This window comes from Felis catus, chromosome A1 (genome assembly GCF_018350175.1).
Source record: "Felis catus isolate Fca126 chromosome A1, F.catus_Fca126_mat1.0, whole genome shotgun sequence".
Taxonomy (NCBI): Eukaryota; Metazoa; Chordata; class Mammalia; order Carnivora; family Felidae; genus Felis; species Felis catus.
The window spans coordinates 222651615-222668418 of NC_058368.1; the positions used below are offsets into that span (position 1 = coordinate 222651615).

The window sequence follows — 16804 nt, forward strand, 5'->3', positions numbered from 1 at the left end:
TTTAGAGACAGAGAGGAAGCAGAGGAGGGGCAGAGAGAGAGAAAGAGGGAGAGAGAATCCCGAGCAAGTTCTGCGTTGTCAGCGCAGAGCCCCATTCCGTGAGATCTGTGAGATCATGACCTGAGCTGAAATGAATAGTCAGATGCCCGACCAACTGAGCCACCCAGGCACCCCACAAATACTATGTTTTTTTACAAGGTCTTTCTGATATCCTAGAGGAGGTATGATCTTGCTTTTGAGTACCTGTTGCTCTCTGAACTGCTGATAAAAAAGGCATTAATCACTCTCCCTTGTATTTTGTTTACTTGAGAACTCCTTATCTACCAACCAGCTTGTAAGCTCCTGGAAGATTGACTACTACTACAGTTAATTTGAAAATACCAAGAACACAAAGAGGACTGCTCTCTCTGCTTTACTTAATTACTTTTCTATTATTGAGAGTACAAGGTCTGATACAAAGAGTTGCTCAATAAATATTTGCTGAACAGAGTCAATTAAATCAAGGAACTTCACCTCTAATAAGTGTTACAACACTTTATAATTTGGACTTTAATTGAGTGTAACTCCATGATCATACATACCATTTGGCCTCTCTCGTCTTCATTTACAAGACACCTTAGCACATATTATTTGTTGTTATTTGTATTATATGATGTTGAAGGTTGGAAATGCAGTGACTACTGCCTGGAATTTAATTCCAACTGGGAGTTGAGGTACGGTTAAGCATTCCTCTACAATTTACTTTAATGAGTGCAGTAATGTATTATTACAAAGAAAAAGTAACTAAAAGGTTGGTTGACCAAGCAGTGTGAAATTGAGATAAGCAACCGTCTTCTCATTAGAAATTAAACATGACTGCACTTGTAGGATTTGGTTTAAATGCCGGAGGAGGTCATCCAGAGGACAGTCCAGATGTGACGGCAGGTCAACCCGCAAGCTTGACCCGGGCAATCTGGGAGGCTCCTATCACCGCTGTCCTTTAAAGGTCTGTTCTGCCCATCATTCCCTTAGCAGGAACTGTTTTTGAGGATGCAGACTTGAGAAAGCAATGTGTTGTTGAGAGCATAATTGCACTCAGTTAAAGCCTCATATAAACTTGCTAGATTCTAGCAGGCATTCGTGGAGATTTATTTGCCTTGTGGCCCCTGAAGACAAACCTTTGTAAATTCCCTTGCCTTTTTTCTTTCTTTTTTTTTTTTTTTTTAAGTTCCCTTGCTTATTAAACCTGCAACCTACCACCTGGAGTGACCTACCTCTTTCTTTGGTTTTTCCTTATGCTCTGTGTTCAGGGACCAATTTGCAAGCCACAGTGGACCCCAAATGCCCCCCTCTCCTTCCCTCCCCAGCCCCTCCTGGAGCATGTGGGAAATGAAAAACCCGTCCGCTGTTCAATGGTTTGTTTTGTGCTTTTTTATTGTGGTCACTTAGAGCAGTTTAGTGGGGAATGGTGAATGTGTCCCTTTAAGAAGAAAATCTCCTTAACCTTGAAGGGATGAATCAGGTGTGAAATGCTCTATTTGATACATTCGGAGGGATCCTTTTGTAGATTTGTGCTTTAAAATTGAAAAACATACACTGAAGTTTGACTCAGGCTCTAGTTCAAAAATATCTACAAACACCACCCCTCTTATGAGAAACAAAATGGTAGGTCATATTTTTCTAGAATAAAAGGAATACTTTTTAAATATCAATCAACATAATGGAGGGTTCTTTAACTACTCCAATCTATTCAGGCTAATGAAGGCATCATTTTTTCTAGCAAAAAGCATTTGTCACTGTATGCAATTTTGCTCCTGATTTTCTTCTTATATATTTGAATTAGAAAGATTTCATCAGAATGCATCTCTGTAGCAATTTGTAAATAATGATGAATAGCAGGTGTATAATTTTAAATTACCAGAAGCAGGATAAGAAGGGGTGAATTTTAAAAATGCTAAAATCTGCGATAACACTAAACTTGCTTTGAGCCTCTGCCCTCTCAAACCCTATCTCTCAGGGAGATAAAATAATGAAAAATACTTCCCTAAACTGCTGGCAAAACTCTTATTGTTTGTACCACTCTTGGAAAAGACTCTTGGGACGAGCAGAGGAATCCTTGCTATTGATTGGCTGGTTAAATAGAGGACTATTAGCTTCAGACAGGCTAGATTGATTATACAGCAGCAGCAGCGGGAGCTGGGACTCAGAGCTGAGTGAGCGTCAGGGTGAAAAGGAGAGAGAGAGAGAGGAGAGAGAGAGAGAGAGAGAGAGAGAGAGAGAGAGAGAGAGAGAGAGAAAGGGAGAGAGGCAAGGTGGGGAGAAAGCAGTGCACGTTCCATAGCATCACTGTGTGACTGCTGGTGCCGATTAGGATTAGCTTGCTTTCTCGCTTTCTCAGTCAACAACTTACTGAGATGCCTTTTCTTTTACAAGAGGCTGTCAGCGCCGAGCCCCAGCAAGAAATAAAAGACTTCACCTTGGAATAGTTCATCTCACTCCGGCATCATTAAAGAGGATTTTGAAAAGAAAACAAAAATCACATCCTTCCCAGCCCCACTTTGTTCCAGGATCGAACAGACACAGTTGCACGCTTCAGGTAAGGAAATTAAATTTTTATCTCTGGATTCGTTTTTAGTCATTCGCAGTAAAATATAGCCTAGCCTTGCATGTTTTAAAAACTGAGTTTTCAGGGATGTGTTAGACTCAATGCCATGCATAGGCATGTGGATTTAGAAATGTGCTGATACATGTTTAGAGGTATATATTTGCTGTTTTATCTCCAGGTACATAGAAATTTTATTTATAAGATCACTAGCTGTTAAGTTTATAGAGCAGATATTCTGTATGGAAAAAAAAAAGAAAAGAAAAGAAAAGGAAGCAAAGTCCATACTCAAAGGAGCATTTCTGGTGACAGCCTTAAAATATGTTCACATATACTGTTCTTAGCTGTGAAACAACTTTGGGGAAATAACAGCATATCACAAAAGGACCATCACTGTGTTAAGTATGTACTATTCAATTTCATGCAGACATAGAGGCTACAATGTTTTCAGTGATTGTCAGTTGTTACTGTTTTTTTTTTTTTTCCTGAACCTGTCATTCACAGTCTTAACACTCTTCAACATAAACATGATGTGTCCTAAATGATGTGACATTAGACTGCCATCTTATTATGGCTAAGTTATTGATGGTTAGCATTTGGTCTTAAGAAAGTACTGAGCTTGGGCAAAGAAATATGACTCTGGAGATGTTTAGCTATTCTACAGTCCATGGCTGAGCTGCAGTTCCATCAATTAATATTAAGTGTCAGTGATGGCATATGCTGGTAAAGTGTCTGTGAACATGCAGAAACTTTGCACATGTTGAAATCTCTTCTGCGAACAGTATTTTTTTTTTTCCATGAGGAAAGCGACTGGATGGCATAGGGAAAACAGGCTGGGGCAATGCAGTACTGATGTAGTTGATTGACCTTAGGTTTACAGTTCGACTGCTAAAGAGGCAGCATTGTGATAGAAGATGAACGTGACGAACTCCGTCCTTGCTGGAACTCAAATGGTCTATGATATTTTTGGTGTAAATTTATTTGCTTTTGGGTCAGTGAAGACAGATATTTTATCCCGAGCTGCTCTGATTGTGTTTTTGAGTGAAGTTCCCTGAGTCACTAATCAAAAATCAAACTGCCAGCTGGGACAAGTCGGCAAAACTTTTTAGTATGTTGTTCAGTGGTTCAAATAATAAGATTCCAATACTCTTGGGAATCAACCTAGCTGAAGTTAGGAATATTACATACTCTGAATGTCTATATGTGTGTCTGTGTTTAACCCTTGCTTATATATTAAATATACATATTTAAGGAACGCAAATGTTCATGAACTCTATTTTGTCTTCTCAATGTGGAATGTTTTAATGCTTCGTGATAACATAAATAGTATATTTATCCAGATATTTACATTTATATCACCAATATCAGAAGGGAATAATTGTTATAAATTTTGTAAAGTACAGTTTGTCTAAAAGAATAGGAACGTGTATTGAAGAATATTGCATATGTTTGTCTTTGAATTCAGTCATTTGAGAAAACAATTATATTCATGTCTTTTGAGTATTATCTTTGAAAAATTAATATCACACTATTGACTGAGGAAGGTGGCAGGTACTTTAGACCATACTTCCAAACACACACAGACACAGACACACACACACACACATATACATATATACATGTATACATATATAATTTTATATATTTATTTATATATTGATATATTTATGATTATATATATTATAATTATATATGGTGTAATATTACATATTATATATGAGTAATATCATATCAAATCCACACACAGCCTTTGCCATAAATCTATTATAATCTTGTTTAATTATTGCTTTGCACGTATTACAATAATTATGTTTACTTTTTTGCAATTTATCCAAAATTATATTTTTAATCCTTCTATTTTATTGTTTATGGAAAAAATGTGACATATATTTGGTTCACTGTGGCTAAAGTGATATAATTAAGATTTAACTAATTCATCCTGTAATTTTCAAATTTAATGCACAAAGTTATTTAAAATTCCATAATTTTTTGTTGCCATAATCTTAAGCATCTAACCTAGTTATGCAGTAGTTACCTTATAGCACTTATCTATGGGTTATAATGAGCTATATAGCATAAAGAAAACTAATTCTTAATTGTGTTGTATTTTTCATGAGACTGTTGATACTTTAGCATAGGTGGATGTAAGCATCCATATTGGTTTTTTTTTTTCTATGAATAGGCATGTTTTTCCTTTCAAAAGACTTAATACATTTCTGAACTATGTGCCTCTTGCACTTAAGCATTCTTCTTAGCTTACCCCAAATGTTACTTCGATTGTCTCTCATGTTTTTTTCTTGTTGTTATCTTACAAATTCTATAATTACTCCTCTAAGAGCTTTAATTCCCCAATCTTCACAGGATATTGTCCCATGATTGGAAACAAAGCAAGTTCTTTTTTAAATAACATTTGGCACTCCTGGCTACATAATTAAAATGTCTCCTGCTTTCCAGAGTAGTGCTCCTCAGCAAACAAGATCAAGGGAGACAGGTGTTCTAGCAGTCATGTATAGAGGTGACTGTCTGAGTCTGAAATCTAGCAGCTTCTTTTGTGAATTCAGCTTTCCCTTTTCTTTGCGTTTCGGGAAAGGCTCCATTTGACCCTTTATTCAACCTTCTATTTACTTCCACAGTATTAGATATCTTTGTTGATTACTCATTTTAGCCACAGTGAACCAAAAAGAACCAAGAAGTACAACCTCTTCTGTTTATATAGGTATCCGAGCCATTAGGGGGCTCTTTCTTCCTATGTTATCCTCAGCAAACCTCTGGGAGAGATTACATTGCTTCCTTAAAGTATTTTCCCTGTGTTTAGAATATGAGTGCTGTTTGAAGCAGCTTCCCCCTACTTTCCACAGACAGAACTATTGCAGATTAATAAGATTTTTTTTTATTTTCATGGGAAAGTGAATTTATCCTGTGCTGTCTCAATTTATTCTCCTCAAAATGTTCTTATCTATGAAATGTTTAATCTCTGAAAATAACAATGGTGTGACAGAGTGAAATGACCAATCTTAGATAAATTTAAAGACTTCTGTCTTATGCAGCTAGTAGCTTAAGAAATGTAAAACTAAGGAAGAGCTGCAGGGAAGAAAGTTCCTTTACAATCATCTGCAAATATCTGAGAGAGAATGAGTGCCTCAGGGCTCACCTGCAATTTGCTTTCAGCAGAAGAGAACAGCAGGCAGCAAAAAGAATATTACTTGTTTCCTACAAAAATAGACATGGAAGAATTGAAAATAATAGGATGGGTTCACTCCCCATACACATGTAGGACGTGTACTTTGTAAATTCCATTCTTGTTTCTGAAAACTAAACGAAGTTTTCATAAATATACACAGAGGGTGATGCAGGCAGCTGATTATGGGGGCAAGCCACGCATATTGAACTGCACTGCAGACTTTTTTTAATAAATGGAAACACATTCCTCCTCTATCCACAGCAGCTAAATATGCCCCCTGCTTACAGGACTAGTTTGGGGATTAGTCAACACTTACTAATGTCTCCGGGCAAAAGCAATGTGTTTAGTGGGTCTCGGATTTCCTCAAAGGACACCACCCCCAGACAGAAGTGACATACACTCCTGAGAGAGATTTCTTTGGGGAAGTGAGAGAAGGGGAAGGATTCTGAGCTGTGCATCATGGAATGCCATTCCTTTACCGAACAGTTCCTTGATTTATCAGGAGAGAAGAGTAGTCGCTTAAATAAGACGGAGTGGCACAGATATTTCCTTTACTGGTGTTTTGCAAGGAAACGTGTAAGCTTTATCTTCTGTATGAAAATGTGCATACCTTGAAAAGAGTAAATTTTGAATGCGACTAGTATAATACACACAGTTGTGTGGGGATCAGTCCAAGTCTTCCTGGAACAGGCCGGTATATATTCTAATGCAGTTATTTCTTACCGAGTTAGCTTTCGGTAATGTGAACAGGTAATAAGACTTGAGAGGGAATCCTAATGCTACCAATTTTATGTAATCAGGATGAGGAATGTTTTAAGGACTTTAAGTTTCTTCTAAAAAGAGGTGGTCTTTTATTTTCAAGTAGGACTGCATTGAAGATGGAGAAAAGGGCTAAAATTGAAAATAAGATAAATGAATAAAAATGCATTGACTGTCCATGATTTTTTTATGTTGCCAAAATGTACCCAAAGTCAATATAACAATGCAAGTTAAAGACTCATGTTTTCTATATAATGGTAAAGAAGTGCAAATACCACCGAAGTGAAATGTTATTTTGTCTCCTTCTCTGTTTTTATCTTATTTTTCCTTCCTTTCCCCAATGTTCATCTGTTTTGTTTCTTAAATTCCACATATAAGTGAAAACATATGGTATTTATCTTTCTCTGACTCACTTATTTCACTTAGCACAATACACTCTAGTTCAATCCACATTGTTGGAAATGACAAGATTTCATTCTTTTTGATCACCTAGTAGTATTCCTTTGCATGGATATAATACATTTTCTTTATTCATTTGTCAGTTGCGGGACATTTGGGCTCTTTGTATAATTTGGCTATTGTTGATAGCATTTTGGAGAAAGCATGGCAAATGGGCTGCAAATATTTATGCCCTATACGTTTTTTAATGTCTAGACTTAATTTTTAGATCAGTTTTAGGTTTACAAAAATGAGATGTACAAACATAGAGTTCCCCCAGACCTCCTTACCTCCGTCTCCTTTACCCTGCGAGTTTTCCCATATCATTAATATTTTGCCTTAGTGTGGTACATTTCTCATAGTGAATGAACCATGATTCATAAATCATTATTAACTGAAGTTCAGAGTTTACCTTAGGGCTGACTCTTCGTGTTATATATTTTTGGGGTTTTGACAAATGTATAATGGAATATAGCCACCATTATAATTACATGCAGAATGGTTTCACTGTGCCAGAATCCCCTGTGTGCCACCAAAATAGATTTTTCTCTCTCCCTTCCTCCCTTCTGCCCTCCCCCTGAAACTTGGATCTTTCAACTGTCCCCATAGTGTTGCCTTTACAAGAATGTCATATTGTTGGCATCATAATATGCCTTTACTGTGGTTTATTCATGCCTTTTGGGGGCTTGGTAGCTCATGTATTTATATTGCTGAAAAATATTCCATTGTGTAGATGAACCGGTTTATCCATTCACTTACTGAAGGATATTTAATTGCTTCCAAGTTTTGGCAATTATGAATAAAGCTGCTACAAATATCCACATGCAGGTTTGAGTGTGGATATAAGTTTTTAATGCATTTAGGGCGATACCATGAGCATGATGGCTTGTTCATGCAGTAAGAGTGTGTTTAGTTTTGTCAAGCTGTCCTCCAAAGTGGCTATACCATTTTGCATTCCCACTGGCAATAAATAAGAGTTCCCATTCTCCACATCCTTGCCAGAATTTGGTGTTGTCAGTGTTCTGGATTTTAGTCATTCTAATGACTAAAGGTATATGGTACATCGTGTTGTTTTGGACTATGTGTATATATATATATATATATATATATATATATATATATATACATATATATGTATATATATATATACACACACACATATATATACATATATATGTATATATATATACACACACATATATATATACATATATATACATATATATACATATATATATATAATTTTTTTTAATGTTTATGTATTTTTGACAGAGAGAGAGAGACAGAGCATGAGCAGGGAGGGGCAGACAGAGAGGGAGACACAGAATCTGAAGCAGATTCCAGGCTCTGAGCTGTCAGCACAGAGCCCCAAGAAGGGCTTGAACTCACAGACCATGAGATCATGACCTGAGCCAATGTTGGACGCTCAATCTACTGAGCCACCCAGGCACCCCTATATTTTTAATTTTTTTAATGTTTTTTTTCACAATTTTTGAGAGAGGGAGAGAGAGTGCGAGCAGGGCAGGGGCAGAGAGAGAGGAAGACACAGAATTTAAAGCAGGTTCCAGGCTCTGAGCTGTCAGCACAAAGCCCGACTTGGGGTTCGAACTCACCAACCATGAGATCATGACCTGAGCTGAAGTCGGACGCTTAACCGACTGAGTCACCCAAGCACCCCTGGACAATATTTTTGATTGGTAATAACTGTTTCTGCTGTGTGATGAATAATTCCAAGGCATATCATGGACCTTCAGGAAATATGTCCATAATAACTGGCAAGATTTCCTTGCCAATTTTTTTTCCCTTTTGCAGAACAGCTTGTGTGTGTGTTGGGGGAGAGGCGAGGTAGCCCATACTTGTAACACATATTTGCTATTCATCATTTAGGACTCTAGTGGAATGAAGAAATTACAGCAATCAAATAATTCAGTCCCACATTTGTCAAATATCAGATGGCAACAATAACTTCCTATTTTTAAAGCACTGTTATTGAATTAAGGAGCAGAATTTGGCATTTTAAATTTCATATTTTACTTTCTAGCCATATTTATCTTGCGGGTAGAAATTGCTGGCTTCAAATTGTTTATAAGTATCTAAAGTCCTCAAGCAGATTGAGATTCTTCATAATCTGGCCTTGACCAAAGTTTATGACATAATTGCTCGTTACTCTGAGCTCAAGATAAGCTGTATTTGCCCCTCTCCCCCCAAATGCTCTCAACCTTTGCCTCTGCTAATCTTGATTTGATTGGTCTTCCTTGCCATCTCTGCTAATTCATACTTTACCAGTCTTTCTACAAATCCTTGGGAATTCCTCTACTGTTATTCACCTAAGACCTTGCATTATTAACTAAACATTTATTGTATCTGTATTATAACCTTCTATTCAAACTACATGATTCAGAAATGGAAAAAAAAAATCCTTTGTGCTTTTTTCTTTTCCAGTGCTCCAAGTGCAATGTCCATGCTACTCTTTAATGCCTATGAGTTGAAAGAATAAATTTTAATTTTTTAAAATGTTTTATTCAGTTTTGTGAGAGAGAGACAGAGTGCAAGTCGGGGAGGGGCAGAGACATAGGGAAACACAGAATCTGAAGCAGGCTCTAAGCTCTGAGCTGTCAGCATGGGGCCTGATGTGGGGTTCAAACTCACAAACCAGGAGATCATGACCTGAGCCAAAGTCAGACACTTAACTGACTGAGCCACCCAGGTAGCGCTGAAGGAATAGATTTTGAAAAATGTTCTTATTAGTACAGAATATGTAAATGATTTTTTGAAAATGTCATCGATGTCCAATTTCCTTCTTTTTTTTTCTTTTTTTTAAGTTTATTTTGAGAGAAAGAGAGAGAGAGAGAGAGAGAGAGAGAGAGCACACGTGAATGGGGGAGGGTCAGAGAGAGAGGGAGAGCAAATCCCAAGCAATCTCCACGCTGTCAGCACAAAGCCCCATGCAGGGCTGGATCCCTTGAACTGTGAGATCATGACGTGAGCCTAAATCAAGAGTCTGATGCTTAACCGACTGAGCCAACCAGGCTCCCCTCCAATTTCCTTTCCTTCTCCTGCCCCCTTTTCTTTTCATTTATAAGAAGGGTAATCCAGTTGGCTAAAGGTCTTGTGTTCTAATCCTCCCATGACAGTTGATACCTATAAAAGTTTTATCCAGGCCACTTAACTGCTCTGCACCTGCTTTCCTGACTACTCTTTGTGAAAACATGCATTGTATTCTGGTAGTCAAGCTAATATGTATACAACCCTTACAGGCAGAAAGCACTATGCATGACTATAGGGTCATTATGCAGTGTCTATAATTAGAGGTGCCTCTGAAAACAAAATTTTAAATATTTGGTAAAAGAAAGCACTTTGGGGCAGAGAGTACAGGTGGAGATTTGTATATGCTCCCTTTTGGGGCACTGATTCGAATTTAAATGATATTGAAATGAGAGTCAAAGGATTGGACTATTTTACTAACATGCTAATTAAATTTTAGAAGGTTTCTTGAAACAGTGTACAAGAAAAGCATACGTGAAGCATAAATAAACGTATTACTGCCTGCAGATGTTTCGAGGTCATGCAAAAGAACAGATAGGAAAAGTATTTAAAATGGCATTGTCTTCTGTGCCACTGTTTCCTTTGTGAGTTGTTACGTGTGTTGGCATATTTATGCTTTGTAAATTGACTTATATTCCGTAATGCCCTTTCTTTACGCACATTTACTAATTTATTGTGCTTTTAATAGTCTTTTTCATAAAGTTTAGTTGTTGGCTGATAGAGGTACCCAGGATATCGTCTCTGCCATCTAGTTATCGAATGTTTCTGTCATAAATCAATACAACTTTAACTTCTTGGCTGGAACTAGAGAACTTTTCAATTCCTTGCCAAGAATACTCTGTGATAAACCGTCCCTTAAATCTACTGAGGACGGAACACTTTGACCCATAGCAGCAACATTATCCCTGAGAACACTAGAAATTTTCCAGAATAAATTTCTGAAGTTCAATTGTGAAATTCATTTGATAAAGGGAAAAGGGAATGGTGAGTCACATTGCAAATTCAAGTCTTTCTGTCTCTGAAGCACATTTTTTAAAATTTTTTTTTTCCAACGTTTATTTATTTTTGGGACAGAGAGAGACAGAGCATGAACGGGGGAAGGGCAGAGAGAGAGGGAGACACAGAATCGGAAACAGGCTCCAGGCTCTGAGCCATCAGCCCAGAGCCCGACGCGGGGCTCGAACTCACAGACCGCGAGATCGTGACCTGGCTGAAGTTGGACGCTTAACCGACTGCGCCACCCAGGCTCCCCTGAAGCACATTTTTTTAAAACACTACGTTATATTGCTTCTCTTATTCTACAACCATAGAGAAACTTTTTGTTTGTTTTTAACATCTATATTCCTGAGTTTCACCCTCTTTATAATAAAAAAAATAATGGTATTTTCCTTATAGAGTCAGCCAAGGGTTCAGTGAGATCATACAGGTAAAAGGCTTAGAAGAGTGACGTAATCACAAGCGTAAAAGCAATAGCAGGATTGATACTTATGTTGAATGCCTCTGAATCCACTGTGCTCCATAAACAGATTTAAAATACCTTGTTACTCAGTCATTCAAGCAACATTGCTGGGTAACTAATAGAGTGTCATTTTATCCTTAATTATCTGAGTGGTTACAAAGATAAAGGGCAGATTAGTGACTTTCCATCTAGGAGACAAGAAATAAAACCATGCCAGCAATTAAACTCATTGTGTTGTCGTTGTTGTTGTTTTACTTCCAAAATTGCCCCTCCATACTCTGAGGTGGGGACAGAGCTCTTTAAACAGCATTTCTTCTTTGAGCTTGTTTCCTATTTGATTCTAGCCAAGAATATGCTAGAAGGAGATGGAAGGCAGGGAGATGGAAAAGACCTTTCTCTTTCCCCTGCTTGCTGCTGATGTCACTATTACCTTATAGGGCCCTTCCCAGCATCAGCTGATTCAACTGAGATTTGCTTCCTGTTTCCAACTGCTTCTAGTACTCCCAAGAACTAGCCTCATCATGCCCCCTCAGTGGTTACACCGGGCAAGCAGTGCCCTCTTTCTGCCACTAGGGGGCACCTTCTCCATCTTTTAGGTTTTTATCAACCTTAGGCAGCAGTAGCTGCCCTTGAGAAGACAGCACTTTTCAAAGTCCTTTGTTAAGAGAGAGAGAGAGAGAGGAGGGGAATACTTCAAGACAAAGAATATAGATTAGAATTTTGTTCATGTCACTTGCTTAAAAGGCTTTATTTTGAATCTGAAAGAAACCAGAGAATTCTCTGTTCCCCCAGCCCTAAGGATGGTGGTGGTTGCTTCCAGCATTCACTATCCAGCTTTTACCTCACTGTTTTCTTCTTGTATTTTCAGTTTTCCAAGATTTGTATTCAAATTTCTGTTAAAACAACTGTTATGATTTCTGTTCTCCTGATTTCATACTAACTAAAGAATGGAGACTTGATGCAGGACGAGTTGATACCAGAAATGGAGTGGGGTACCAATGTTGGTTCTGGGGAATTGGTTTGATCCTGCCCCAGAGCTTGAGCACAATACTAAAGTGTTTGCTAATGGTAATATGTTGCACGTAGTGGCTTCCTAATTAGCTAAATAACCAACCGTGTTTACTTGTGACAAAGGGTCTTCTGAAGTAAATCTCCAGAAGACAAGTCATAACTGCCTTTCACAGTTTGTTCGTAACGGTGATTACAAGACTCTAAGATGGAATAATTGTTTTAACTGCTCTTGAGAGCTTGCACATGAGCAAACAACACTCTCTCACACACACCAAGCTGAGACTTTAAGTTGTTGGATCAAATCATTGCAAGAGAATGGGAAAGCCTCTAAGGCTATCTGAGAGGGTTTGGATTCAACTGAGAAACTTGAAATCCTGAGTTTCTCTAAACCTGTCCCATCAGCAGAAGAAGCCTTACTTCTGAGAAGATTAGCTTTCTCCTGCCTGATGATCCCATGATAATTCACCAGAGGGATTTGCCCTGCAAAGTTTCCTATTTTCCTCAAGACTCACCATCCTCCCTTGTTATCTCCTGACCCATAATAAGAGTCGGCTCTTCTAGAGCTCAGAATACTTGAGAAGAAAACATATGAAATGGGGCCTAGGAGGAAGTAGCTTGTAGTTCAAAATAATTGCAAGATTTTGCTAATCGATACCAGCAAAAAAGCCAGGGAGTCTATAAAGTAATGTATTCTAAGAGAATTAGACAAAGGATCACAAAAGACAAGGATGGAGTGGGCTGAATGTATTGATATGGGGGTACCTAATAGGAATATCTATATGTATAATAGGATGGTCGCACAATTGAAAGTAGCACTAAGAGTTTAGTTGGTAGGTTCACTAAAACATACACTCAATAGTGACCTACATCCAAGGTAGTTGAAATGCCATCACTTATTTATCATGACATAGAAATAAGAATGTAAAGACTTTGAGAGATAGGAATGTTGGAGCAGATTTATGATGTGTAGATGGTCTCCCTACTCTCTTCTACCTCACTTCCACCAGGGAGACTGAAATGGTATTCGCTTCATGAAAACATTGAAGAATAAATAGGAGGCGAGGACACCAGACATTTCAAGGACCACCTGAAACATCGGTGGCGCTCCCCACAGCAGATCAGACATCAGGAGGGAGGTGTCACCTTGATTCTTCATTTGTCACCATTGAACTATATCAGTATGTCAGAGGAATTGCAAATTAATAGAAACCAAGTAGATAGATAAATGCCAAGGCTAAGATTATAATTAAACGGCAGGAACCAGTTACCAATTGGGATGTTTTTACTGCAGGGATATTTGCTATTAGTTAATGGATCACGCTGTTACTACTATGAGTTTACTCAATATATACAACGACAACACATTTTAGATCTGTGGCCAGGAACATACTGGAATTTCCACAATGGAGACACATGGTTCCCTAAACAAGGCCAGTTCACATATCTGGAACAGCCTGGTTGCTAGGGACAAGCCACAGTTCATAAAATATACATTTTAAATTTCTTTCCATGCCTTCTTCGAAAAAAACTTAGGGTCGCTTAACAGAGTGACCATACAGAGAGGAGAGGAAAAAATACATCCCAGGAAAGTTACACTTTGGCTCCAAAATATGTGGTGATCTATTAAAGTGAGAGATTACGATGGTCAGGGGTTATATGAAATTTTGAGCTACATTTTAATCACAGTGAACTCAGTTGATCTGTTAACCTATTGGGTAGTTCTTTTTCTAATTCCTTAAAGTACACTTAACATAAGAATACTTGGATAATGGCAACATCCCTGCATTAGATTTTTCACCCTTAAAGAGAAGATATTAGTAGGGAAAGAGTCAAGTGAAAGTTTCTGAGTATTTTCTCCCCTCCATTGGCACACTAATACAGCATGTAATAATTGCAAATAAATCAATACATAAGTAAACAAATAAGTAAATAGAACAAGATGGCTGCAAAATGTGGGAGACAATAATGAAGAAATCAGTTACTTTCTTCTTTCCTCAATCTGAAAAGAGGATCTCAGAGAGCTTGATGTTTGAGTTGTCTCTAAAATGGTGAGAAGAATGCATGAAAGAATTGGGGAGAAAGGGAAGGTATTCTAAATGACCACGGAGCGCTAAGGGAAGTGGGCATAGCACAGCATGGCTGGGATATGGGCCATTATGAGGACCCAAGGGCTATTGGCTTTGAAGAAGCAGACAAACAGATTGCCAAAGTATATTATGTATTATGCTCAGGAACGTGAGCTGTGTGGTTAAGTCTTTAAATGTTTTTAATTGATGGGGTAATATCTGATTTGCATAAAATATATAAATAGTTGTCTTCAACACCAGTGATAGTACAATACATGTGCTCTGGATCCTGTCTATAATCGCAGAATATGGGGAAATATATATGGGACATAAGCTTCTCTAGTAGCTGCACTCACTTTAAATTTTAGCCTGAGTTTGATTAGAGTTCCATTTTGTTTTGGCTAATCACAGGAGTGTAAGGAGCTCTGCTGGGACCACTACTCTATTAGGTCTAATATAAATAAATGAGTTGCCTAAAGCAATAGAACTTCCTCAACATACCAGTTGGCGTTTTATGCATGCTAAGCACTCTTTGGATCTGTCACGACCAGCTGTTCAATTTAGGCTTGCGAGAGGGTATGCAAACCACAGCAGCAAAAGGTTTTCAAATCCAATGAACACTAATTACAAAAATATTCACTAGCATTTAATTAATTTACTCTTTTTATTTATTTATTTTAAAAAGTTGAACTTAGGGTCCATAATTAAATGGAGAAATATTAAAGAGACATCCGAGACCTACCTATGTATATACACCAAGTATAAAAGAACACATCTGTTCTGTTAAAGATTGAAAGGTTGCCCCCAAATGCTCCTCAAACAACGTCTAGAATATGTGAAATGTTAAACTCTAGACTCTGTTTCGATGACACCTTCCTATATGTGCTCTCGCACGTGTAATGTGCCTTCCTGTTGGCACCAATATGCTTTTCCCCGCTCTACCTTGCCCAGAGTTTTTCAGCTGTATGATGGTAGGAAAATAAAAATTTCATCTGTTGCAAAGTCACATGCTTTTTGCTTTCATGCTGAAAAGTGCTATGCTAATAACCTCTTGTGAAGTCCGATCTCGCCACTTTGGAGTTTGGTTTTCCATGTGTTTAGAAAGAATGTTCTTGGTTGGAGTAGTTAGAATATTGTGATAAAAGCTTTTGCTACTCAAAGTATGATCCATGTAACAGTAGAATTGACATTAACTAGGAGCTTGTTAGAAATGATAGAAGTAAAACAAAATCAGTTGAATTAGTACCTGCATTTTTAACAATATCCCCAAGTGATTTATAGACACATGAAAGATTGAGAAGTATTTTTTTTAATTTTTTTTAATGTTTATTTATTTTTGAGACAGAGACAGAGCATGAATGGGGGAGGGGCAGAGAGAGAGGGAGACACAGAATCGGAAGCAGGCTCCAGGCTCTGAGCCATCAGCCCAGAGCCTGACGCGGGGCTCGAACTCACGGACCGTGAGATCGTGACCTGAGCCGAAGTCGGACGCTCAACCGGCTGAGCCACCCAGGCGCCCCAAGATTGAGAAATATTAAGCAAAATTAGTGATTCTATGATGAAAATCCAATTTTTATTGGATTGTACTTCTATGTTTTTCTATTTTTATGTAAGCATTCTGACTTGAATTAATTTTTGGTAACCATGGCTTCATGAATTTCATATTATTAACAGTTTAATAATCTTGTTTCACGTTTTGGTTAACAACTGAGATATATAAGACTGTTCAAAAGTGTATCCTCAAATATCCCCTGCTCTGATTCTAGAAAGATCCCTCAGGCATTACTGAAAAATAATATCTAGTATTCCCTTGTGTTTAAAATAAACTTACACTGCTCCTTGTCCCCAAGCAATTTTAAAACTCTTGATACTAATTTCTATTTCTCCTTTCAAGGGTTTATTACATTTATTAACTATTATGAATAAAAAAAAATCAATTCCCACCAAATTCCTTTACCCTTTGGATTTGTGAGTGCTCAAAGTAGGTCACCTATTTTTTTTCTATTATAGATCTCCAGTTTTTATATGACTGTATCTTCTGCCTATGAATTTTTATAATTAACATTTTTAAAATTTTTATCAGAAAATCTTTGAATATAGTTGTAAACACTGCATCACCTTAAAATTTGTGGTAGAGGTCTTAGCATAGTACCATAGAATTCATATTTTCAACTACAAGGTCAGGGTGTCATTTTGTTTTGAGCTTTTAAGAAAACAGTGGGTTTCTTTTTAATAACAAATAAATTAATAATGAAAATGTTACA

At 37.5% G+C, this 16804-nt stretch overlaps 1 protein-coding gene across 8 annotated transcripts in view; it reads left to right on the forward strand.

Moving 5' to 3' along the window:
• The first annotated feature begins 966 nt into the window (after positions 1-966).
• Positions 967-16804, forward strand: part of CDH18 (cadherin 18) — a 1009468-nt gene continuing 993630 nt past the window's right edge. For 4 of the 8 annotated variants that reach the window (XM_019812487.3, XM_045038572.1, XM_023239357.2 and 1 more), the window contains exon 1: positions 2259-2575. The gene's annotated coding sequence lies outside the window, so the exon portion shown is untranslated. Of the gene's footprint in view, positions 986-2161; positions 2193-2257; positions 2576-16804 lie in introns of those variants that run through there. The other 4 variants (XM_045038573.1, XR_006586181.1, XM_045038559.1 and 1 more) reach the window with 3 other exon arrangements.